Source organism: Megascapheus bottae, chromosome 7, assembly GCF_031878675.1.
Source record: "Megascapheus bottae isolate mThoBot1 chromosome 7, mThoBot2.hap1, whole genome shotgun sequence".
Lineage (NCBI taxonomy): Eukaryota > Metazoa > Chordata > Mammalia > Rodentia > Geomyidae > Megascapheus > Megascapheus bottae.
The window spans coordinates 2,380,819-2,407,957 of record NC_143515.1 but is presented as its reverse complement, the minus strand read 5'-3'; the positions used below and the strand labels follow the sequence as shown (position 1 = coordinate 2,407,957).

At 41.2% G+C, this 27,139-nt stretch overlaps 1 protein-coding gene across 1 annotated transcript in view; it reads right to left on the bottom strand.

The window, feature by feature from the left end:
- St6gal2 (ST6 beta-galactoside alpha-2,6-sialyltransferase 2) overlaps nt 1–26,541 on the bottom strand; it is a 77,747-nt gene extending 51,206 nt beyond the window's left edge. The window contains exon 1 of the mRNA XM_090336285.1: nt 26,462–26,541. The gene's annotated coding sequence lies outside the window, so the exon portion shown is untranslated. The remainder of the gene's footprint in view (nt 1–26,461) is intronic.
- Between the last annotated feature and the right edge of the window lie 598 nt (nt 26,542–27,139).

Here is a 27,139-nt window from a genome sequence, read left to right as displayed (position 1 = left end):
TACCATAATAAAACAAAAAGAAACAAATCTTTATGTTGTCTTTCACTCCAGTGTGCATTTTCTCATTTTATTCTGCTCTTGACAAGGTTTAAATAAAGCAATTTCCCCCTTTGCTCTACAAATATTTGCAGTGCCTGCATTATGCCAACTTAACACAGCATTAACTACAGAGCAAATGTACACTCCCCAGATTGCTTTTGGAAAAGGGAAAATGTTTATGATGTCTATCACAGAAACACTGAATTTATCAGTCTGAAATTTATTTAAAATATCAAATGAACTGAATAAAAATCAGCATGTAGGATTTATTTATGAACAGTGTATTACTTTTCAAAGGAAACATTTATATACAGATATATACAGATATATGAATATATCTGTATATATACTTCCCAAAATATTTTGGCTTTCTCAGAAGAGTTCAAGTTAATCCAGGGAGAATTGCTATGAGTTTCTAGCGTATTATATGCTTAAAAAAGCATTGCCAGGTTGGTTACCTTTCTTGTTGGAGTAAACTTCTTATTCCTAATTTTGTAATTGATTCAAATATTAGTCTATGAGATAGATGGAGTTTGATGCTGTTTTACGTAGGTACTGGGCTGAGGCAGGGCGGGGAAGAAGTGTGTCTGGTCAGAGCCATGAAGCTGGGGAAAATGACTCAGGGCAACAGAATTACTGAATAAACAGAACCAGGTACCAGCACCAAAGGCTCACATTGGTTATCCTAGCTACTCAAGAGGCTGAGATCCAAAGGAGTATAGTTTGAAGCCATCCTGGACAGAATATTCTTAGAGACTACATCTCCAGTGAACAACAAAAAACATTCCGAGGATATGGCTGAAGTAAAGAGCATCAGTCATGAGCAAGAAAGCTGATGCCCCGAATTCAAGACTTTGTACAAGAAAAAGAAAAAAGAAACCTGAAAAATAACAAAACAGTTCTATTCTTCTACTTTTCTCCCCCCGAAAATGAACAGTAGAATCATGAGTTTGTTGCTTACGAACACTTTGTCAGACACAAACCAAAGAATGTCCTTTTGGTTGGGAATATTTTCTCTCTCCTTTTTGGAAAGATAAAATCTCTTCCATGCATGGCCATGTTACAGGAATTCCAATTCTCTCTTCTTACAAACGAGGAACAAATGAAGCAAGTTACCCATGGCTTCTAAGCTCTGTGGAGGCAGACAGCAGAAAGATACAGACTTCCTGATTCACTCCCGCCTTGTTCTCTGTTCTTAAGGAATAAAAAGGGACTGAAGTTTTTAATATTGACAAGAGTTCATCAGGAGGGGGACACTAGGAGAAAAAGAGGGAAGAGGTGACACTGTTCAAAAAAATGTACTCATTACCTGACATGTAAATGCAACCCCTCTGTACATCACCTTTATAATAACAGTAAAAAACAAAACTAACAACAACAAAAAATAAAATTGACAGAGCTCTATCCTGCCTATCAAACTGTTCTAGCACTTGAGAATGAAGAGTCTCAGTAGACAATCACAATCTTATAAAGACTTATTTCAGGCAAGTTCAAAATATTTGGGGAGAACACAGAGAGCTTTTCCAAGTGCCACATTTTTTGGCTGGCCCTCCAGCAGGTGCCTCCACATGTGCCATCCTCATAACCCAAGGATAATAGCCACCATGAGCCTTTGTGCACCTGAGGAAATGACTGGGAAAACACTGGGGACACCTCTTGCTAATGAGGGACCTGGTGCTGCTTAATTAACCCTGCATCCTCTTCAGTCCCTGCCATTAGAAACTTATGAAGAGTAATGAAATGCCCAGAACTTCCACAGGGTAAATGTACCATCAATAGCACCTGGTACCAAAGCGATCTGCAGTTAGGGAGAGCTGTTACTATCATTAAGAGTGTGTCCTTTTCTCTTGTACCAACAGACAGCAGAGATGCTGCACCCTTGACATATTTCCCAGTGCATGTGTCTGATACTGAAAATCTCCAAGCTCGTGTGTGTAAAATGCAACTTCCTGGGGCCAGGAGTTTGGCCTAGTGGTTAAAGTGCTTGCCTAGCATGCACGAATGCCCAGGTTCGATTCCTTGGTACCACATACATCGACAAAAGCCGGAAGTGGTGCTGAGGCTCAAGTGGTAGAGCTCTAGCCTTGAGAAAGTCCAAGGACATTGCTCAGACCCTGAGCTCAAGCCCAGGACTGGAAAAAAAAATGCAACTTCCTAGGAGCCACCTCAGGCTTCCAGATCACTAGGCCCACGTCATGGCCCACAAGTTTCCCAAATGGAATGCATGTCCATGGAAGAACTGTAATTGACTGAATGAAAACAAGAAGAGGCTGGAAAAATAGGCCGGCACATTGCAGTGCACTTCAGGTGGCTTGACACCTAGGATAGGCTTTACAGAGAACATTGCTGCATGCATTGCTTGGAATTCTCAATCTACCCACAGCTGTGAGTTTGGCCATGATTTGAAAACCCGTCACTCATACAAAGCCCAAACTGTCCCTGCAACACCTGAAAACCTGGGACCCTTGCACCATACTAGGCACACACCTACATCTTCTGCAAGCATGCTAGCTTGTTTGACCTTCGCTGGCCCTCTCTGACTTACCTTCATCCCTACTTGAACTTTCCCAGCACATCACCCATCACTAGTTACCTCTAATAAACTATTATTGCAGGGGGAAAATGCTGGAAGTGGAAAAGTGACTCAAGTGGAAGAGTGCCAGCTTTGAGTGAAAAAAGCTAAGGGACAGCACCAGGCTCAGGACCTGAGTGCCAGCTCTAGTACTAGAACATTCATCCTAACACATCTGCCCCGCGCTGACACACGTACACACACACAGAATGAAGTATTCTATCCTTTCAAAAATCTCGACAGAATTTAACACTGTTATTTTTGTCAAATGTATTCAAATGTCAGAATTGGGGCATAACTCCAGTGCTAGTATGTGTGAGACCCTAGATTCACTCTTCAATATTGTTCCCCCCCCCAAAATATGCAAATATATTGCAAATATATGCAAATTCTCATTAGGTATAGCAATGATAGTAAGCGTCTCAAAGCAAATATCTGCACTAAAATACATTTCCAACACAGTTATTCGCTTTCTTAATTAGTAGGTAAGCCAACTTGGACGAATTATTTATTTTTATTATGTTTTATTGTCGGGATAATGTGTAGAGGAGTTACAGTTACATTTGTCAGGTAATGGGTACATTACTTCTGGAACCTTGATACTCCTTCTTCTGCTTTTGTCCCCCTCCCTCTCCCCTCCCAGTCATCTTGTTTTCCCCCTTCCCTTCCCTACTTGAAATAAACAAGTAAGTGTATACATAGTATACAAGTATACAAATTCAGATACAGTAACCTCATGAGATTAACCATGAATGGAAAAAAAGGAAAAAAATAACTTCTCATAGTACATTACAAACAGCAATCACAAAAATATACTCTTGTTTGATTAACTAGAGTTCATTTTGCTTAGACTCATCCTGTACAACCTTATATATACAGATTTTGAGCTACTGTGATCCTGTTAGGAGAATCCTAAATGTGTATTATTACAAATGAGAAAAACCATGGAGCCTAGGTTCCTTTGGGACTGGCTTACTTCATTTAATATTATTTTTCCAAGTCTTTCCATTTCCGTATGAACAGGGTGATGTCATTCTTTCTGATGGCAGCATAGAATTCCATTGTGTAGGCCGGGAGTTTGGCCTAGTGGTTAAAGTGCTTGCCTAGCATGCATGAAGACCCGGGTTCGATTCCTCGGTACCACATACATAGAAAAAAAAAAAAGCCTGAAGTGGTGCTGAGGCTCAAGTGGTAGAGCTCTAACCTTGAGAAAGTCCAAGGACAGTGCTCAGGCCCTGCGCTCAAGCCCAGGACTGGCAAAAAAAAAAAAAAAAAAGAATTCCATTGTGTATTATTAGTACCACATCTTCTTCATCCAATCATCTGTTGAGGGGCATCTGGGTTAGTTCCATATCTTAGCTATGGTAAATAGTGCTGCAATGAGCATTGTTGTGCTAGTAGCTTTAGTACGTCCTTGTTTCAGAACAACTGGGTAAATGCCAAGGAGTAGAATTGCTGGGTCACAGGGGAGCTCTATGTTTAGTCTTTTGCTTTCCATAGTGGTTGAACGAGTTTGCACTCCTACCAACAGTGTAGCTGTAGTAGTGATCCCTCCTGGCCACATCCCCTCCAGCATCTGCTGTTATTAGATTTCTTGATCATGGCCATTCTAACTGGAGTAAGGTGGAATCTCAAAGTTGTTCTTTTATGGCCAGAGATGTTGAGCATTTCTTCATGTGTTTATAGGCCATTTTTATTTCCATTTCAGAAAAGTCTATCTTTAAGTCTTCATTGGGCAAATTATTAAATCAGCTGCAAGACTAAGGTCTCATAAAACAGCTGACTCCATCTTTAAGTTTAATTGGACTCCATATGAAATGTAATTAACCTATTGTGGGGCACCCGTACTCAAAGAATGTTCTTCCCTTCTCCTCCTCCTCCTTTTCTGCTCTCTACTGGGTTTTGTAATGACTCACAATAACGGCAGCTTGTAACAAATCTTCCAAAAGGAATTATTACACTAAATGTGTTCCCACACTCTAAGGCATGCTGAGAAATGTTTCACAAATAGCCCCCAGGGAGGGAAGGCATAGAGAGGCACTACTGTGGGCCCTTGCTACCTGAGGGCTGCCAGGATTTACACCACAGTCAGTTTTCTTCCACCAGTGATGTCGCTGAGCAGAACTGGGAAGAGACTGAGTACACATAGGCACTTAGGACTCAGAGTGCACACCACAGACAGAGGACATGTAAACAATACAGAGAACACAAGTAACAGTAAATCCACAAATCAATCATAGGACTCAAGTGCCAAATATTCACATTTGTTTATGTGTATATGTGAGTGTGTGTGTCTGTGTGGCGTGCATGTTTGCATGTGTATTCTGGTCCTGGGACTTGAACTCAGGACCTGGGTGTTTTCCCTCCAGTTTTTCAGTCTATGTTAGAGCTCTACCACTCAAGCCACACCTTCCATTCTAGCTGGTTTTAGTAGTTACGTGGAGGTAAGAGTCTCACGGGCCTCCCTGCTTGGGCTGGTTTTGAACTTCAGTCCTCAGATCTTAGCCTCTTGAGTATCTAGGATTACATGAGCTACTTTACCATTGTTTTGTAATGATGTTCACAAAATTTCTAAAAAATTCACACAGTGGTATCTTACCCTACCAAGAAACTATTAATCATCTCTAAATATAAATTCTAAGCAATTTACCCTACTGAGAGGACTTTATAGGTACAGGTTCCTTTAAAACAGATTCAGGATGCAGGGGAAAGTGAAGGAAAGGGTGATATTGCTCAAAAATAATAGTAAAATAAATAATAAATAACAATAATAATAAATACTAAAATTATGACCTGACATAAAAAGGTCACCCCTCTGTACAACAGCTCCATAATAACAACAAAATTATAGTTAAAAACGACAGATGCAAGGATATGTATGCTCAGTTTCTGCCATGGTATACATCTCTGTGAACCAAACCGCAGACTGTGGCTCTGGAAGGCACGGCATTAAGATGTGGTTTTCTTTAGGATACAGACACTCCCATTAGATATGAGAAAACAGGTGCAAAGGGGAGGGCAAGTTGACCCAATGAAGAAGAGGTCTGGCTGGAAGCTGGGGCCTGTGTTTTAGAAAATGGTTTTGTTCCTCAAAGCTTTTAAAGCTATAAGCCTTTTTATTTTATTTGCTTATTCAAATTATTCAGACCCAGACTTATTTCCAAGGAGATAATAAAATGCATTTGTGACTTATAAAATATTTTTGCAGCCTGTGCTGGAAGTGACATTTAATGGCCGTGACTTGCATTTGCATGTGGCTGTTTTTATGATGACGGAGCCCTCGTGCTTGAAGTCTTGCTCACTAGGAGAAGTGCTAGGCATAGCTTTTATTGAAGGCCTTTTGTGTACCAAGAGTGGGATCCCATTAGTGGGCTCATTTAAACAGGATTCTGTGGGTTGATGATCACGAGTGCTTCAACTTTATGGTGAAGAGACAAAGCCTCTGGAAAACTACAAAGCCATTTGACATGACTCCAGTGTGCAGGGGTGTGCCACCTGCACAGATCTCAGCAAGTGCATAAGAGCACGAGGCAAACATGTCATCTCATGACCACAGGGAATTGGGCGCGTCTCAGAGGCTGTGCTTCAGAAACGGCTTCAGAGCAAAAGATTAACAATGGGTCTAAGGACCGCCATGTCTTTCCTTATTTCCCTGTCTGAACTAACCCCATGCCAAAAAGAGCCATGCAGGGGGAGATGCCTACCTTTTACACCACCAAGCTAGTGGGAAAATATGCTGGCAGAAGATGCATGGGTCAAGAAGTGACATTTTTAACATTACAAAACAAAACAACAAAAAAGCATCCAGGGTCTAGTAGGAACAAAATTGCAAATATGGTATTGTATCCAGGTATCAATAGCTTACACCTGTAATCCTAGCTAGCTAGTAGGCTGAGATCTGGAGGACTTCTGTTTGACGTCAGTCTGGGCAGACAAGTCTGAGAGATTCCATCTCCCAAATTACCAGGCTGAAGTGGAGGCTGGAGGTATGGCTCTACTGGTACAGTGCCAACCAAGCAAGCAAGTTGAGTGAGATGTGAGGCTTTAAGTTCAAGTCTCTTGACACCAGAACAAACAAAAATCCCTTGTCTGTATAAGATAGCAATGAACCATAAAGTTCATACTAATAATTAAAAAGTTAGTTTTTCATTATTCGGTGCACTAAAAATATTGCAAGTCCTGGGGAGAAGGGAGGGAAGAGAAGAAGAACAAAGCATTTCACTGAATGCCGTAATACATTTCAGTTTCGAATACTTGTCATTCCTCCATCAGGGGTTGATTAATCCTGGCACCTGACAATTACTGGTTTATTCCCTTTGCTATTTCTTTCCTTTTGCTCTGAATCATTTCATGGCTCCACTCAGGGATCATGCAGACTTCGTTACAGGCTCAGCTCTTTCCTGAGGGCACAACAGACAAGCCTACAACTGTCAGTATAAGAATGACCAAGTCACTTCTGAGAGCCTTCACAAAACCAAACACATGACACGTATTGTGTACTATCAATGTCTTTCTCCTACTCCTACCTGCTTTCTTATTTAGTAGCTGCTAACGCAGAGGCTATATTTCTCAGCAGAGCCGCTCTTTTCAGGTTCTAATAGGAGAGGAAGGAGGGGCCAGGAATGGAGGTTTGGGTTTTAAAGAGCACTGGTTTCCATGAGCACTTCAAATATGCCAGAAATAAGATATTAAAATTCTGCATTAACAAAAATGCTATCAATGGTGGCTCACACTCATCATCCTAGATACTCAGGAGGCTGAGATCTGAGCACCATGGTTTGAAGCTGGCTCAGGCAGGAAAGTCTGTTAGACTTTTATCCACAAATAACCACCCAAAAGCCAGAAAAGAGATATCCTCTTATTACAATGTAATAACCTTCTCACTAATTTTAGTTTGAAGTCTATGAGGATGGCAACTCCAGTCTGTTTATGGGGGCCTTCCTATATGCTAACAACTGGAGGAACGAGGCAACAATCAGGAAAGAAACTCCTTTCGCAATAGCCTCAAAGAAAATAAAGTACCTAGGAATTAACTAAGAATGGAAAGGACCTTTTTGATGAAAACTTTAAAATCCTGAAAAAGGAAATTAAAGCAGAATGGAGGAAATGGAAAAACCTGCCATGCTCCTGGATTTGAAGAATTAACATCGAGTAAATGGCAATCTTGTGAAGGGCTAGCTACAAATTCAATACATTACTCATCACTATCCCAATGTCATTCTTTAAAGAAACAGAAGAGGCAATCCAAAATTTCATATGGAATAATAAAAGACCCCACATAGCAAAAACAATTCTTATCAGCACAAGAGGAATTTCAATACCAAACTCTAGACTCTATTACAGAGCTATAGTGACCAAATCAGCTTGGTACTGGCACAAGAACAGGCCTGAAAACCAATGGAATAGAACTGAGAACCCAGATATTAACCTACAGACCAATGGACAGCTAATCTTTGATAAAGGAGCAAAAAAATAAGATGGAAGAAAGAAAATCTCTTCAACAAGTGGTGCTGGCAGAACTGGTTAAGCACCTGCAGAAAACTAAAGCTGGATTCTTCTTTGTTACCCTTCACTAGGATTAACTCCAAATGGATCAAAGACCTGGAGGTAAAAGCTGACACACTGAAAACTTTACAAGAAGGAATAGGAGATACACTAAGTCTCCTTGGCACAGGTTGAAACTTTCTTAATAAGGACCAAGAAACACAACAAATCAGAGAAAGTTTGGAAAAGTGGGACTGCATTAAACTGCAGAGCTTCTGTATGGCAAAGGACATCACTAGCAAACTAACTAGAAAGCCTACAGAGTGGGAGAAGATTTTCACTAACCACAAAACGAACAAAGGCCTCATATCTAAAATATATCAACAGCTCAAAACATTGAATCACTCCCAAACTAATCTCCAAAAAAACAACCATACCATTAAAATATGGGCCAAAGACTTAAAGAGAGTCTTCTCTGAGGAAGAAATAAGAATGGCTTATAGACAAATGAAGAAATGCTTGACACCTCTGGCTATAAAAGAAATGCAAATCAAAACAACTCTAAGATTCCACCTCCCTCCGGTTAGAATGGCCATGCTTAAGAAATCTAATAGGAACAGATGCTGGCTGGCATGTTGCCAGGAGGGATAACTATTACACAGTTGGGGGGAGTGCAAACTCATTCAACCACTATGGAAAGCAGTATGGAATTTCCTCAAAAGACCAAACATAGAGCTCCCCTATGATCCAGCAATTCCACTACTTGGCATTTACCCAATTGTCCAGAAACAAGGACATACTAAATCCACTAGCACAACAATGTTCATTGCAGTGCTATTTAACATAGCAAAGATATGGAACCAACCCAGATGCCCCTCAGTTGATGAGTGGATCAACAAGATGTCTTTATACACAATGGAATTCTATGCTGCTGTCAGAAAGAACAACATTGCCCAATTTTAAGGAAATGGAAAGACTTAGAAAAATCATATTAAGTGAAGTAAGCCAGACTCAAAGGAGCATAGGCTCAATGGTTTCCCTCATTTGTCATAATCAGTAGAAACCTTGGGCTCTCCTAGCAAACATTTACAATAGAACCAAACCTAAATACATAAGGCCATATAGTATGACGCTAAATGAAAGGACCTCCAGTATATAGAAACAAAAGCCATATAATGAGTGATTGTTGTCCTTAATGTACTATATTATCTCTCATGTCTTTTGCTGTCCCTTGGTTATCACATATTGTTACAGTACTTCACCTTGTTATCTGATATATTGGATATATGCGTGTTTGGTTATTTGAAATCGGATAGGGAAAGGGGGAAAACAAGATGAGGGGCAGGGGTGTGGGGAGGGAAATGGGGACCAAGACATGAGAAAGGGCATCAATGTTTGTGAAGTAATGCACCTTCTATCTGGTGAATATAATGCAACCCTTCTATTAATTACAATAAAAATATATGGAAAAAAAGTAAATAATGCAAGGGCCAGGAGCATAGCCTAGTGGTGGAGTGCTTGCCTAGCACGCACAAAGCCCTGGGTTCAATTCCTTGGTACCATATACTCAGAAAAAGCTGGAAGTGGTGCTGTGGCTCAAGTGACAGAGCACTAGCTTTGTGTAAAACGTGTCTAATGATAGGGCCCAGGCCGTTAGTTCAAGTCCCAAGAATGGCAAAAAAAAAGATGATAAATAAATAAAAAGAAGATAATGCAAGAGGAAATCTCTGTGGCTTTCCTAGCTCTCCCAGGGCTACTTAATCAATAGCATTTTGAGGGGCATAGGGGTGCCAGTACTAGGGCTTGAGCGCTCTGGACCCTCGCTTTTTCATCTAAGACTGGTATTCTACCACTTAAGTCACATGCCTGCCTTCTTCTTTATTTCTCATTGAAGATAAGAGTCTGATAGACTTTTCTAAACAAGCTGGTTTCAATCCATGGTCCTCAGATCTCAGCTTCCTGATTAGCTAAGGCTGTAGATATGAGCCACCAGAACCCACCTAAGTGTCTTAACGTTTTACTAGACATAGAACAAATTCCATGCTGGGTGACAATTCTGTTGAGTTCTCATAATAAAAGCAAGGCTGTCCTCAGCTTGGTACAGGGGTGCTAACTGGCATTTTCATATAGGTTGTCAAAGAACAACTAGATCATTTAATTTTTACATCTGAAGAATCCAAAGCTTACAGTGTAGTTAAGAAAAAAAGAGTAACTCACAAAGATCTCCCGTAGATGGCAGCTCCAGAATCAGAGACAACTGACTCAGGGATTCCCTTTCTCTCCTGTAGGCTGCCTGCCCTTTGCGGTTTGCATTTTGTGCACTGGCACACAAAGGTAGAGCTCAGTGACTCATGATTTCAGAGGAATTGTCTCATTCTGACCTCAGTTACACTGAAAATAAACTTTTCATACCTCATAAATTTCTAGAACCAGCCATAACCAACTAAGTATCTGTGTAAAAGTCCCAAAGCAAAGATAACCACTTTCTGATCCCTCTGAACCCCTTCCTCAGGGATGGTAGTTAACACTGAAGAATGGAGGTGCTGTGATGTTTTAAAGAAAGTGAGCTACAATGTGCTGCAGTTGAACAGAGCTGAGTTTACTCAGAATCCAGTATAAGAAAACTCTAGCCATCTAACAACCATGCAGAGTTTAGAGACTGATCAGTTACATTAAGCCAATTTGTTTCTGTGCGTTAGAAGGAAATTTCTTTCTCTTTTTTATGCTTTCTTTTTTCTATAACATTTTTTACTTTGAAATTATTATTTAGTGTTAAAAGCACTTTTTATAGTGTATTTAATTATTGGGGTAATGTATAAAGGGGTTACAGTGACATTTTGTCAGGTAGTGGGTACATTACTTCTGGAACATTGATACCTCTTCTCATGTTTTCTTTTCTTTTCTTTCTTTTTTTTTTTTTTTTGAGGTCATGCGGCTTGAACTCTGGGCTTGGGTGTTGTCCCTGAGCTCTTCAGCTCAAGGTTACCACCCTACCCCTGGAGCCACAGCACCACTTCTGGTTTTCTAGTGGTAAGTGGTTAATTGGAGATGAGTCTCACACACTTTAGTGCCTGGGCTGGTTTTGAACTGTGATCCTGAGATCTCAGCATCCTGAGTAGCTAGGATTACAAGCACGAGCCACCACACCCTGCTCTGTCTCATGTTTTTGTCCCCCTTTCCCTTCCTCCACCCACTCCCAATCATCATGTTTTTCCCCTTTCCTTCCCTATTTCAAATAAACAAATAAATGTATATATAATATATCAGGTAACAAAGTCATATACAGTAACCACATGAGATAAGGTAACAAAGAGAAAAGAAATAACTTCACACAGTACATTAAGAACAATAATCACAAAGATAAAGCTCGTTTCCATATGCTAGAGTTCATTTCCTTTAGCCCCATCCTACATGGCCATATTCCAGTTAAATCTAATATTCTTGATATGTAAACAAACTGGAAGATGTAGGATTCTTGCTATAGAATATTGTTACCAGTTTCCTAGGAAGCTCCAAATAGTGCTTACTGCCCATGCCCAGAGGAAACTTTTTCTTCTTTTTTTATTTGTTCACAAAAACACTTTAATAAAAATATTAATAAAGGAAGTTATACAATGTTGACACTAAATAAAAGAAAGCTGATGGCTGAGGGCATCTCTGGTGGAGTGGGGAATGGGGTAGTGATTGGCCAGCCTGTGCAAGGCCTAGTATTACCAAAACACAGAAAAAACAAACCCAAGAAAGCTGGAGACCTTCTATTAATTTCATAGCTCTATTAATTTTGAATCAGATTTTAGGACCGATTGCAGAGGAACCCTTTTCCAAAACTGGAAAGCACTTGAAAACAGAACATCTGAAAATTAAACAAGCACAACACCGACCCATTACTGAAGATGTGTTTAAACCAAGCCAACCTTTTGCCTCAAGCTTCAGATTCGTCTGATATCACTTCCATTGCTGGTGCTTTTGGATTTCTAGTGGAGTACAAAGCCCAGGTGAGGTCTTTCTGGCTGGGACCAATACTCTGGCACACAATCCTAAGACTTAAAAAAAAAATGATTCCTGCTACAATAAACCTCGTTAAGGACAATGACATAATTAAAAATGCAGGGCATCAACTGGCAATGTATGCCTGGCTAAACTTGCATAACAGGACTTTTAAAGAAAATGAAAAGAACTTGGGGGGTGTGCAGAGATCTAAGAGCATTCAAAAGCATGAAACAATTTTAACATGTTACTATGAATAACAGCCAGGCACGTGTTCTGCGACCCAACAGGGCTTCTCATTGTAGGCTGAGTCTTCTTATTAAAAGCATCCCTTCCTGATGCAGGAAGCCAAGCCAGCAGGGTCAGTGCCATGCTGTGGTGGGCAGCACAGCCCTGAGGAATGCTGGGATCACCAGAGAGTAGCACTGTCACACTGTGACAGTCACACTCCACCATAATCACTAATAACCCCCACACACCACATCATTAAAATCCACTTAACATTATTATGGATGTGATTAAAATCATTTCCATGGCCATGTAGAAGTCCACTTTGTTCTTCTCTTTTCACTTCCAAGACAAAGTAGATTTCATTTCATTCAAATGCTCCCTGCATTTTTCCTTTGCTTGAAACTCCACTTTTCAGTGCTTTCAATAAATTCCTGCTATGTGTGATTTACAATAATAATCATTTCATGTCCCTAACTTCAACTGCTGGTATAATTTTCCATTGCAGTTACTGTATAGGTTCAGACAGAGGGAAAGAGTTCCTTTAATGAACTGACATAGACCAAGCATGCATCCAGTTTTTAACTTGACTCTTTGGAACACTGCAAACCAAAATGAATAAATAAATACAAAATATATACTAAAGGAAAAATGCATAGCTTTCAGAATTCAGGGGTTTGTGAGATCAGAATGAGGCTTAGAAATCAGGCAAAAGTTTCACTTAAATTTTAATGGGCCCCAAAAAACATTGACCCTTGTCTGACTCCTGCAGAGCGTACTAGCAGAATGAGGTGACAACCCTGGATATGACCCAGGGATAGGAGACAGCTTCTTCAGGCTTGAGGCTAAAAGTGTGTCCAACTCTTCCTCTGCAGTTGGCTGGGAAAGAACTGGGGCTCAAAGTACCATATATATATAATTCTTTTTTTTTTGCCAGTCCTGGGGTTTGAACTCAAGGCCTCAGCACTGTCCTTGGGCTTTCCTCAAGGCTAGAGCTCTGCCACTTGTGCCACAGCACCACTTCTGGCTTTTTCTATGTATTTGGTACTGAGAAATCCAACCTGGGTCTTTGTACATGCTAGGCAGGTACTCTACCACTAGGCCAAACTCCTGACCCCCCATATATGTAATTTGTTAGGGACAGCTGATGCTGGACCCCAGTCTAGGGTGCCTTTCCCAAGGTTTAGTAGCAATTCCTGGGGGCATCTGGGCAGGTGGGAAATAGAAATGCATCCCAATTACTAACCATGTGGAATGCATTCACCTCAATTCTGCCATGTTAGCCTACTGCTGATATTGCATGCCATTCTAATTGTTAGGATTTCATACAGCACTTATGAAATCAAGGCAATGTGCTTTTATAACCTCTCCCTGGACAGATCTGACCCAATTTATGTACTAATTATTTACCACTTACACATAGCCCTCCTGAATGCTTTGCTAAGGAACAAAGAGATTCAACTCCATTTGTAATAATTATACAAAAAGAACTGTGAATTGAAGACTTTCTAAGCAGTGCAAATAATTCTAAGGTTGAATGGTTCCATGCTGATTTCCTGACATTTCTCCAAAATGCTTACCTGCATCTGGAGCCTAAGATAACAGTACATACAGAATGGGCCGCCTCCCCTGGCCCTTTGTTCTATTTGTACAGGGATTGGTGGGGTCTGCTACGTTCGTGGGCATTTGACTTGAAGAAACTGAGGGGGGGGATCTGGCCCACAGTTCTCTTTATTTTTAGCAATCACATTTAGGGAGTGGATTAATAGGGCTCTTAACTCCATTCATACAACCCACATTATGAAGCACCTGCTGAGTTCAGTACCAGTAAGCACTGAGTAAGTAGCTGGAGCAGCAGCCTCTGGACTGGGGCTGCCTGCAGGGACCTTACAGTCAGGCAGGAGGGAGAGAGGAGTGAAGTCCATTATTATGTGGTAAATGCCACCACACAGGGATGAAGTGGTGGAGGATGCCGAGAAGGAAAAGAGACCTCTTGATGATGCATAAGTGTACACACACACACAGACACACACACACAGAGAGAGAGACACACACACACACACAGCTTGTTGGAAGTTAGAAATTGGTGCGGGGAGGAGTGTGATGGTGGTGAAAGAACAGAAAATGGTCAAACTCTTACCAACCTGATCAGAGAAAAGGCCTGAAAGCAGAGACCCAGCGCTGGAGCCTTGTCCAAAAGGGCAGAATGTTCTAGAAATTACAGATGGGATGGCTGGGATAGAAGGCCACATGATGAAGTTCAGTGTTTGGAAAAGTGACTGCCAAAGTAAAGGTGTGAGGAAGAAGCCTTCTCAACACAAAGAAATAAAAAATGTTTAAGGGAATGGAAATCCCTTGACTGGATCCTGACACATGGTCAACAGTATTGGATTATCACAATATAGCCCAAAAGTATTTATGAAAAAAATAGATGCCAGGAGCTGGTGGATTATGTCTATAATCCTAGCTACTCTGTCAGTTCAGATCTGAGGAATATGGTTCTGAACTAGCCCAGTGGGAAAGTCCTAAGATTCTTAACACCAATTAACTAGCAAAAACTTGGAAGTGGAGGCATGGCTCAACTTGTAGAGCAGTAGTCTTGAGTCAAAAAACTAAATGAGAAATTGAGGCCCTGTGTTCAAGCTCCAGAACTGGTACAGACAGATTAGATAGATAGAGAGAGAGAGATAGATAGAGAGATAGATAGACACACACACACACGCACGCACACACACACGCACATACATATATATACACATACATACACACATACACAGACAGACCTGGACAAAGTTCAATGTAAATGACTGTCTAATATAAAATGTTCTTTTTACCTAAGACTGTGGAGGATTTAATGCTTTGTCCTCGCAGGATATGGCAGACTGGACACGGAAGCCTTCCAGAAATTGTCAATGTCAGTCTTAGGAAAGAAAGAGACTCTGCACAGGCACACAGAGCACAATCACATATGTCCAGGTCATTTGATTGGCATGGAGCCAAGGCTTCTGTAGAAAGGCTTGTGTTTGAGGCTCGCAGGTAGCAACCCCGCCCCTTGTTCAGGGAATAGGAACCACACAGTGGAATCTTAGTGTGCATAAGCTCTGGCTGACAACGGGCTGCTCCACATCATATGGCATCATTTGCATCTGACTTTAGATGCAAGCCAGCTGCTTTGCCTCTAGGATAATCCTGAATTTGTACAATACAATCCCAGCACAGTAGATATCTATTGAATACTGTGCCTATCCCTTTTATTCTGCTCCTTTCTATTAAATTTAAGATATCTCCCACACTTCTCTTTTTCCTTTCCTCTCATTTCTTTCTCCCTTCTTCCCATCCCCCCTTCCATTTGCTTATCTTTAATTTACTTGGCAGTACTGGAGTTTGAACTCAGTGCTTCATGTTTCCTTATTCTTTGAATGGGGTCTTGCTTTTCTTTGACTTGATTGGACTATGATCCTCATTTTTATACTATCTGCATATTTGGGAAGATAGGCATGTGTCACTGCACACAACTTTTTATTGGACTGAGATGAAATTCTGAAGAGCTTTTTACCCAGGCTGGTTGCAAACCATGATCCCTTACGTCTCAGCCTCTCCAATGGCTAGGATTACAGGAATAAGCCAATGCACCCAGCTTTCTTTTTTCAAACATTTCTCAGAGCTAGTTGCCATACTTTAAGCACATGTTAATTAACTGATGGGCCTGGTACGGGTCTGTACTAGGCTTTTAGATTTTCATTTATTATTTCCACATTGTAATATTAAATTTCTTTTTGAGGCCAAAATGCCAAAGAATCTGTGACTTAAATCTCCTATGTCTTATTGAAGTTTTCTGAACTATTTCCTCTCTTAGATTCTAAGGGAATCTAACTATATTATGTAAAATAACTTCTAGAACTATCCATGTATCAGTATTCACTGAGCAATATTAAATTATTCCAAATTCACAATTCAGGAGCTACAAGTTGTCAAGTGAAATTAAATGCAGTTAGCAAAGCAGATTTCATTTTTACAGTACGCTTTCACCATATTATTTGTCTCTAAGATATAGAACATAATGTTCTAGTTTTTATATACTTTTTTTGCCAGTCCTGGGCTTGACCTCAGGGCCTGAGCACTGTCCTTGGTCTTTCTCAAGGCTAGAGCTCTACCACTTGAGCCTCAGCACCACTTCTGGCTTTTTTCTATGTATGTGGTACCGAGGAATTGAACCTGGGTCTTTGTGTGTGCTAGGCAAGCACTCTACCACTAGGCCAAACTCCTGGTCCCCCTTTTATATACTTTTAAAACTTACTTTTGATCCTGTGTTGTAGTCACCAGAAAGGAAAATTTATAGATAATATTCAACAAATGGCAAAACTAAGTTCACACTATTAACAAGTGTACAGTGATTTGTACACAGTATAAAACTTTCAAGCATGAACAAAATACAGAAAATTTTGACTTTAGTCTTAGAACAAATGCCTCTACTTCTAATTAACTTTGCCTTAATTCTAGAAAAGAAAATAATCTGAATTGTTTATGCTATTTGTTCAAAAAAAAAGCTGATGAAAGTAAGGGCATATAGTAAACTATTCTGATAGAAACCAAGACAGTGATTTGAAGACAGTGACTGGAGGGAAGGCAGGGGGCTGGCAGGAGGCTAGTGATGTTGCTAAATAGCTGGATCTTCCTTATAAAACTCCCTCAAATACACATTTACACCTCTGAGCACAACTGACATTGGCAAAAGATTTAGTAACTTTTCAACAGAGCAATATTCTGTATTAGGCACAGAATTAAAAAAAATTATTGTTCAAATAAATGTATATACAATAACAAGATGATTGAGAGGGGAACAGGGGAAGAAAAGGGGAACAAAAACACAAGAAGGGGTATCAAGGTTCGAGAAGTAATGCACCCACTACCTGACAAATGTAACTGTAACCCTTCTATACATTTCCCCGACAATAAAATTTAATTTACATGAATTCCATAAATTAAGAAAAAAGTTCTGTGTGACATGGTTCCCTGATAGGACTTGAGAATCAGACAATGAATGTCAAATGGAATCTGAGAGGAGTAAAGGATACATATTTGTGGTTTCAGATTCAGATTCAGCCAACCACTGATAAAAAGTATTTCCCCCCCCAAAATATAATTGCACGTGTTATGGATACAGTCACCTACAGATAATTTTCATTATTATTATTTCCTAAACAATTACAGTCTGGCAAGTATTTAAATGACATTTACATTGTTTTAGATATGATAAATCATTTAGAGATGACTAAAAGTATATAGGGCATGTGTAGGGTCTAAGTAGATACAGGACCATTTTACCTAAGAGAAATGAGTATCAGAGGGGCTCGCACCACTGTGATACTAAGAGAAATCTTCATGCTAAGGGACAGTTGCAATTGCTCAAAAGCCAGAGTAAACACGGGTCTTGGCCAGAGAGGGCGCCCTAGCTTCCTTCCTGCCATATAGACATAATGAACACAATGAGTTAGTTCATTACTGTTGCAGGTATGACTGAAGAGAAAGAGGGGTGGGGAAGAAAGAAAGACTCCAAATGGCCTCCTTGAAGGAAACAAACCAAAAGTAAGTGGCAGGTAGAAAGGGCTGTGAGTTTGACACATTTTTGTGCGTCCTTTTCTCCTCTCAGATTCCACTTGACATTCATTGTCTTATTCAAGTCCTATCAGGGAACCATGGCTCACAGAACTTTTTTTTGTTTTTTTCTGAGTAGGACAACACCTCTCGATGTTTCAGAAAGTCCTCCTATGATTGGTTCAAGTTGCAAACTTAAGGCTAAGGCTGTTTCCTCTTATCCCTTCTGAGACCCTCAGAAGTGATTTGAAGGACACTGTGCAACTCAGCTGATGGAGTATGATTTGTGAGCATCCATGAAACTGACAAAATTTCACATAAATATAAATGTGATGATATATATATCACATATAAATGTATATAATAAATGAAGTACATAATATCTAATGTACAAGACAAAATACAATATATACTATGTATTATATATTATTGCATGTATATGTTTATGTATCTATTATACATTAAAGATATGTATATTGTGTACATATATATGTTCTCTATATGTGGTATCTTAACATTTTATATTTACAAAATCAGCCAGCTATAGATGAAAATCAGTTTAGGAGAATTGTAACTCTATTGAACAAGTTAAGACTTCTTCTTATCATTCCCTAAATAACACAGCTATTTGCAGCTAGACAGGGTGATTCATCCTTGTAATACCAGTACTCTGGAATGGGGAGGCAGAAGAATGTGAGTCCCATGGCAGCCTGGGCTATATAGCAAGACCCAGTCTCAAAAATACCAAAGGTGAAGCTCAGTAGTAGAGCTCTTGCTTAGCATGGGTTACACTCAGGGTTCATTCTCTAGCATTACAATTTTTAATGTAACATTTACATGACCACTAAACCGTGCAAGTCCTGCAGAAATAATTTTAAATAGATTTAATGCTATGACTTCATTTTTTAAAAATAAAAAGCACTTGAACATCCATGGATTTCATTCCCTGCTGCATTCAGTGGTGGATGTGCTGTTAGCAACTTGCCAGACCCCACACTGAAACATATGTGGTCTCTTGAGATCCAGATCTGTCTTGTTTAGCATCACCCACCAAAACACAGGGTGTTCAACAGGCACTTGTAGCTGTGAGTCTCTTTGTCCTCTCGAATTGCTGTTTTCCATTTTGCTCTCACAGTCAGTGACTCAGTCAGTATTTTCCCTGACCCCAGAGACTCTTGGTACCAAGTGAAGAAATTTTTATTTTGTAGTTTTTGGTTGAACTTGCCAAGGGCCTGAAAAAGAGATTTATGTAGCAGTAACTGCATAGTATAAACAAGAGGAGCGTTACAATAATTGCAATCAATTCTTGTTTCCTACTTGTAGTGCTAAAAATAAAACTAGCCAGGCAACAGAAGCTCACCCCTGTAATCCTAGCTACACCGGAGGCTGAGATTCAAGGAGTAAGGTTCAATGCCTACCCAGTCAGGGACATCTAGGAGACCCTTATCTCCAATTCACTGGCACAAACCAAACCAAACTAAACCAACAACAATGACAAAACAACAGAAGTGGAACTATAGCTCTGGGGGAGTGGAAGGCACTTGCCTTAAGCAAAAAAGCTCAGGGACAGTGCCAGGTACTGAGTTCAAGATCCAGGATCAGAACAAATTAAAAAAAAAAAGAATGTTACCAATTAAAAGTATACAAAAACAAGCATTTCCTTCTTGCAAAATCCTGTTCTAACCTTACTCTCATCCCCGCCAAAATGTGACTTGTTATTTGAAAGAAAAGATTATGTGTTGTCATAGGGAATTTATACCTTTGGAAGTAAATTCATCCATCCAAGTGAGGCTTCAATCTACCATTGTGCCGGTGGCCTTCCAACTGAGCTCCAGCTTCATGGACTAACCAGCTACCATCCTGGTAGCTTTGGGGCCTGTTGCTTGGACGGACACCATGTGAACACGTTCACCATCGCCTGTGACTCAAAGGGCGACTCTAGGGTCACTTGGTTTATCTCAATGTCACAAACTCGTCTGTCACTCTCAACATCTGTCTTGCTAAGTATGAGGTAGGACTGACTGAGGCGAGAGAGAGAGAGAGAGAGAGAGAGAGAGAGAGAGAGAGAGAGAGAGAGAGAGAGAGAGAGAGAGAGAGGGGGGGGGGGGGGGAGACAGAGAAGGGGGGAGATATGAAGGTTGCCACATGGAGTTTTGGGTACAATGAGTTAGTTTTACCATTGAACTCAGAGAGCTGCACATGGTGAGTGGTTATGTATACCATCTGGAAGGGAGGGTTCTAAGATTCTTAAAGCTCTTGCACTAGAGGCAAGATGATGTAACATGGACTAGAAACTTCCTGGTTGTCTAATACTTTGGATAATAATGCTGAGATAATACTGGAAGAAGTCTAAATGAAATACTTTGGTTGTATTTCCTGTGTAAGACTCAAAGATAGTATGTAGGGCATTACAAGGGTGTGGTTATAACACACTGTGATGCATTTCTGTAGTACCAAGAAAAACAAAACAGAATAAAGCTGATGTAAATGCAGGAATTTAACTTAAGACTTAAGCAAATAGTCACCTTATTTCAAAGCATACTCTCCAGACTTCAAAATACATCCTACAAAATTAAGAAGAACAAGGCAAAACTAAGTACAGGGGAAGATGGGTGAAAGTACAGAAAGGAGTGACATTAATCAAGATGCATGCACTCATACACTGAGTTGTTAAGTGGCAACTCCTTTGTAGAAGTACTTAAAGATAATTAAAAATGCACTGTAGAGATATTTTTCTATGACTAAATTCTCCTGTCCAAATAATCAGTACATTAACCTATTTTATAGAACTCCTGAACACAATTCTAATGTATTAAATACAGATCTCCCTTGGTATCCAATGAGGGATCCTGTGGATACTGAAATCCATAATTGCTCAAATCTCTCACCTAAAATGGCCTAGTATTATACAAAAACCATTCATACACCTCGTGCATGTTAAAGTTGCCTGTGTTTTGTCTAATACATTGCAAATGCTATGCAAAATTATTAATGATGACAAGGGGAAAAATCTAGTCATATTTGGAACAGACACAACTTGTGTTTGTCTGTCTGTCTGTCTGTCTGTCTGTGTTTGAGTATCTATGTGTTTGTGTGTGCATGTACGGATGCTGCTACTGGGCCTGAGCACTGTCTCTTAGCTTCTCTGCACAAGACTATGCTCCCTCACTTGAGCCACAACACTATTTCTGGAGTTTTGATAATTACTTGGAGATAAGAATCTCATAGTCTTTCCTGAATGAGCTGGTTTTGAACAGTGATCCTCAGATCTCAGACTCCTAACAGATTACAGATGTAAGCCACTGTTGCCCAGCTTAACTTTTTTTTTTTTTACTTCAAAATATCTCCAACCTACAATTGATTGAACCATGCTGAGGAACTATACCAGAAGGGCAATGCATTAAACTAGACATATTATTTACTATGTACTATTCAATGTACATACTAACGTTGAACATAAAATGGAGGAATTTGGTTTTTCTTTCCACTATGAATCAAGGAAGAAACTGTCCTTCGTAAAGGGACAGCAACTAGGTGCAGAGTTCAAGCCCCATGACCAACCGAAATAAAAAAGAAAAGAATAAGAAAAGATACTGATTTAAGTATACATTATGATTCCATTTCATATGAACTCAAATGAATAAATCCCATGAACACCATTCTTTCTCTACTTATTCATGGTCAGTGGTAGAGACAGGTGTTCAGCCACTAGTAATTTACTAGTATTCCAGAAAAGCTATCAGTGTGCTTTCAATAAAGCTACTTTTAGAATTTATTCCTCATAATAAAGCCACTGGATTATCTAAGAGATTTACCCTTTCCCAAATTTAATTTAAAGCTAAGTCATTTTAGAAACCACAACAATTACCCACATGGAAGAACATTTACTTGAAAAATTTGTGTAATTTGAACATGAAAAAGCAATTGTTTGCAAGCTAATAAAGCATTTCTCTCAGGCTCAAATACTAGAAGAAATGTAAAAAAGTATTTCTTATATGAATTATAAACTTCTGAGAACAGAGACTATTTGATCATTGAAGTGGCAAAAATTTTCTTTGTAGACTATTCTTTAATGCTTCTACCAATACATTGTTAAATGTCCCAAGAGACTACTTTCCATTTACCAACCCAGTAGCTCAAAGTGGATAACTACTTTTCTTCCAGTCAGCCTAAATCTTTACCTTGAAATTTTCACCTGATACAAAGCCATTCCCTATAGTCAGAATTGTATTCTAATAATGCCTGCTTAAATATTCCAGATCCTCTAGCCCATAATTTACATTTCAGCTTATGATTTTTCCTGTTTTCAGATTCTGATAAATCCCTCAGACCAATGGGATCCTTTCTCTTGCTTTATCCTGTATCTCCTTCCTGCCTAGCCTGCTCTGCCCACAAGGAAAGAGGCCAGCATCAATTCTCACAGTCACGGTCTCTGGCAGGAGTGATTCCTGATTCTCGGTTGAGTGGGTTTCAGTCTAAAAGCATAGGCTGTGCTCGCCCAAACCCAAGTTCAAATCCCAACTTTGCCAAGGTACTTCACCTATTTAAAGATCCAGTCTTCACACAGCAGAATGAGTCTAATACTATCTCCCAGGGCTGCAGCCATATTCTCTGCTAATATTCACAAAGAAAATGGCAGGGTGTGGTGCATTATTATTCTTTGAATAGCCACCCTCTCCTGGGCCTGCAGGGGAGCTGCTTTTAAGTTCATTGCAACATACAATTATCAGTCTTAAGGAATCCAAAACCAGAAGTCAACGTGAAAAATGATTCAATCTCAGCCCTCCTCTTACAGCGTGGGCAACTGGGCTTTCTCCAGGGCAGGTCATTGCAGGGCCACTGCCAACAGCTGTCCTTGTCCCTTTGTTCTTTCTAAGAAAGTCCAGGGCTTAATTACAAAGCCATCCCTCATGCCTCTCCATCTCCTAAGAGTCTGTGTGGGCTTTGAATTGAGTTCTTTCCTAAAGTGGCCCCCAGAGGGCAGCAGAAGACAGGAGGGGCCAGCACAATTCCTCCAGTGGAGGTAGCAGGACTTGAATGTCATTCCCATTCATAAAGCCTCTCCTAAATCTTGAGGCTCTTGGAACTGTGGGACAATGTACAATCTACAGGTAAGTGACAAGTGGTGCCACTCAGTTTTTACCTAATGGCAGAGCTGGAGTGGTGCTGGTTCTAAACCAGACCAATACCTTCTGCAAAGCCTCAGGACCACCTGGTTTATATCCTATAGCCTTTAAACATACTGCATATGCATACTAGGTGGACTCCGAAGTGAATCTATCTGTTCTCTATTTATCCAAGAGCAGGCTGGGAACTGAACAGCAGAATAAAGTTCAGATTTAGTAAGAAGCCTATCAATGGGTCTTTTTCCAATGCTTCTGTACTGGCACTATGCACTTAACACCAGTTACAAACAAACCTTTAGAAAGGAGGTCTTTTGGACAAATGGCAGCTGTGTGAAATTCCAAGTGTGATAATGTGCTGAGAGTGGCTGGACATCGTCCACAGCTCATTCAGTCCTTGGCTTTGACATCCACAGTTTATATTAAGACCACTGGAAATCTCTATGTAAACATTCACTTACCATTGCTTGGTTCCAAAACCAGGAACCAATTTTTTTTTCTTTCTATCATTTGTGAATTCTATGCCTTTCTTCTTTTTAAAAGGTAAGCTTTCAGCTTACATGGCTTAAAAAAATCGAAACTTAACTTACAATGAGGATACTATCTGATTCCCTTAGATATTTAAACACATGAAATAAAACATTTAATTCAATTTAAGCAATTAAAATTTAAGATCTTATTTCAGAATAGGGAAAAATGCAATCAATTGAAAAAAATACAGTGTGTGTATAGAGGAAATCCATTTGTTTAAAACAAGATTGCTTCTATTGTATCGTGCAGAAGAACTTTTTTTTCAGAGTATCATGAAGAAGGCAGCAAATTTGCAAATTAATTATGAATTTCCCAGAGGACAAGTGTCTCCAAGATTTTGGAGATTTATTTATAGAAGCAGGAGCTTCAGGGGCATCAGAATTAGTGTCATTTTAGGGAAGACAAGCAGTGGAGATTAAAAGCTCAGGTAAGTTATAGAGAAGATAAACTTCCAGATAGATAGATAGATAGATAGATAGATAGATAGATAGATAGAGACACTCCCATACTCAAATATTCTCAGAAAGAGGAGAATATCAGAAAACAAGGTTGCAGAGGCAAGCATTGTGAGGATTATCTCAGCATTACATTTCCTACATAACTCTTCTTTCTGGCTGGATTGATCACAATTCATAGACCCAATTTCTGATTTCATTCTGCAAGCAACCTCTCTCTACCTTTAATTGTCCTGCTTAGAAAACAAACACAGTCCAGAGCTGGTGGCTTATGCTTATAATCCTAGCTATTCTCAAGGGCAGAAAAGTCCATGAGACTCTTGTCTCCACCTGAACACACACACACACACACACACACACACACACACACACACACACAAACTCATTCTGCTGAAAGCAATGTTGTGGCTCAAGTGAGTGCAAGCCTTGAGAGAAAAGCTAAGGAGCAGTGCCCAGGCACTGAGTTCAAGCACCAATACCAGCACACACACCACCACCAGCACCACCACCATCAACAACAACAACAATCATAGAGATGACCTTATTCTGCATAATAATCAAGCCCACTAATCATATTTTAAATGATCACCGACCCCATCTAAATACATTTCTTTCAAGATATCCTTGTCTTTATTTCCTAGATTATGTACACCCCATCTTAAATTTACCAAAGGCTGGTGGATTATTGTTTTGCACTCTTCTCACAAGTCTCCACAGGCACTTGCAATTATGGAGCTGAAACTTCTACCAAGAACAGAAATTCATATCACAATCTCACAAGAAATTTAGCTCAAAACTGCAGAAGCCTTGATTCAATCCTCTATGTAATAAAGGCAGTATGGCACAATTTCTAAGAACTACACCTAAGAATTGGATCAAGAATCCCTGTATGTTTCAGTGCATTATCTAACCTCGCTGAAAAAAATTCAAGGTAACCCATCTAGCAATTTTGACCAAAACATCCAATCACAGTTTTTCTAATACCTTAGTACAAAATGCAAGGCCATGTGCTATAAAAGTTTTAACTGTCTGGTCCAGAAAAATATTTGTGGGAGGGAGGAATGTGGGTAAAAGCAGATTCAAGGCCATGGGTCATATTTTTTTTCTTTTAAAGGAAGAATTAACTCTGAATTTGCAAGAATCTTATATTAATTTTATTGAAATTCTTCCTAAGTCATAAATTACATTTCAAACTAGTAAAAATGTTAATCATGAGTTCTATAAATTGCCTATCAAATAACCAGTGTTTTGGGTTTTTTTGGGGGGGGGTAGGGGAGACAGGACGACTGATATACTGGGGCTTAAGCTCAAGGCTTAGGTCCTATTCCTTAACTCTTCCACTCAGCACTGGCGCTCTTCTACTTGAGCCACAGCTCCATGCCTGGCATTTGGTTGATTAATGAGAGAAAAGAGTCTCATGAATTTTCCTGCTCAGACTGGCTTCAAATCTCCATCTTCAGATCTCGGTCTCCTGAGTAGCTAGAATTACAGGTGCGAGCCGTCGGCACCTGGCCCTAGTCGTTTTTAAATATGCAGAAAGTATTTCTGAGGCAAAATGTTTTCCAGCCTTCCCTTGATTCTCTCACTGAAAAAGGCAGGCTGGGGACAGTACTCATCAACATGCCCAGGAGCCTAGGAGACAACCATTCCCACCAACTATGGTTTACTTCTTGACTAATTTTCAGCAGAACAAACAAAAATAAGTTTACAGAAATCTAGCTAAACATGACTCTCCCCCTTCCCCCCACCTTCAAAAGCTTCTGGGATTGAAACAGAGCTGTGGAAGTTCTGCTTGACAAAACAAATATGGTATAGGAAGAGAGACCTGGAAGGCAATCACAAAAAGTCTCATTTAAATTCCTGGAAAGCACAGCCTCTCCAAACACAGCCATTCAGTTCTCTTTGGAAGGCATCATTTGCTGTGAGCCCCGAGTTTTAACTTCGCTGAGTCTCCTGCACCCGCGCCGCCAAATCCAGAGGAGATGGATGTCACATTCCCTGTTCCAAAGGACTCAGCCAAACAGTCCCAAAGCGCCTGCCAAGTGCCAGAGAGTCAACATTGGTGTTTTTTCCCCTCCTTTCCTGTTCTTTTTCTAAACTGAGGATTCTAAAGAACCCCTGGACCGCTGCACAGGACAGCTACAAAGAACAAGCAATCAACACAGGACATGGGAAGCTTCAGAGTGCAGCTCTGCGGAGAGTGGGCTGAAGAACGGAACCTTTTCCCTTCCAGAGCCAAAGTAAAACCCAACGACACCGGGAGCCACAGAGTTCCCCTGCATCGCCCCGTCCCCTCCGCACCCAGCTCTCCAGCCCATCTCCCCAAAGCCAGCCTCCACCACCGCCACCCACAGGTCCGGCTGCACCTCGCAGAGTCCAGCTCGCGCTCCGCAGCGTCCCCCGCCCCGTCCGATCCCCCCCCCAACCCCGTGCCTTCCTTTACTAACCTTGTCCCTGCGCGCCGCGCCTCCACGCCGCGGTGCCCAGCGCTCGCCGGCACGCGCGGCGCTCCAGCCGGAGACGAGCGAGTCACATTTTATAGCCCCAGCAGCCGCTCGGGTGCGCGCGCCACGCGCTCCCACACTCACGCGGGCGCCCTCGGAAGCGGCGGGAGGAGGTGGACGGGGGGAGAGCCAGGCTGGGGGCGCCGGACGCGCGCCGCGGAGCTCAGGGGTGAGGGTGTGCGTGGGGGAGAATCCTGGCGGAGGGTCGTCCCGCGGTCGCCGCTTCCCAGCGCCCCACCGGCGGCGTCTCCCAGGGACCCCCCACGCTCCTTTCCGGGGGCGGCCTGCGAGCGAGATCACCTCCCCCGGGCCGGTGCCGCTCCACTCGCGCGGCCGCTGCAGGGCGCGGGGGGCAGCTCGGCCTCCAAGCTAGTGCGGGGTGGCCGTCAGCCCCGCGCCGGGCGCCTCATTGTTTCAGGCTCGCGTGGTCCGGGCGGCTGCGTGGATCAAGGTCTAGAACCTCGTGGGGGGAGGCAAAGACACCGCCTCCGGGCCCGAACGCCTGGGCTGCACCGCCCCAGCTCCTCGCGCGCCCTCCTCCGCCGCCTCGGGTCCTTCCCCACCCCCCTCCGCCCCGCTCCAGGGCCCTCCTCCTCTCTCTGTTCTCCAGCCTCCTCGGAT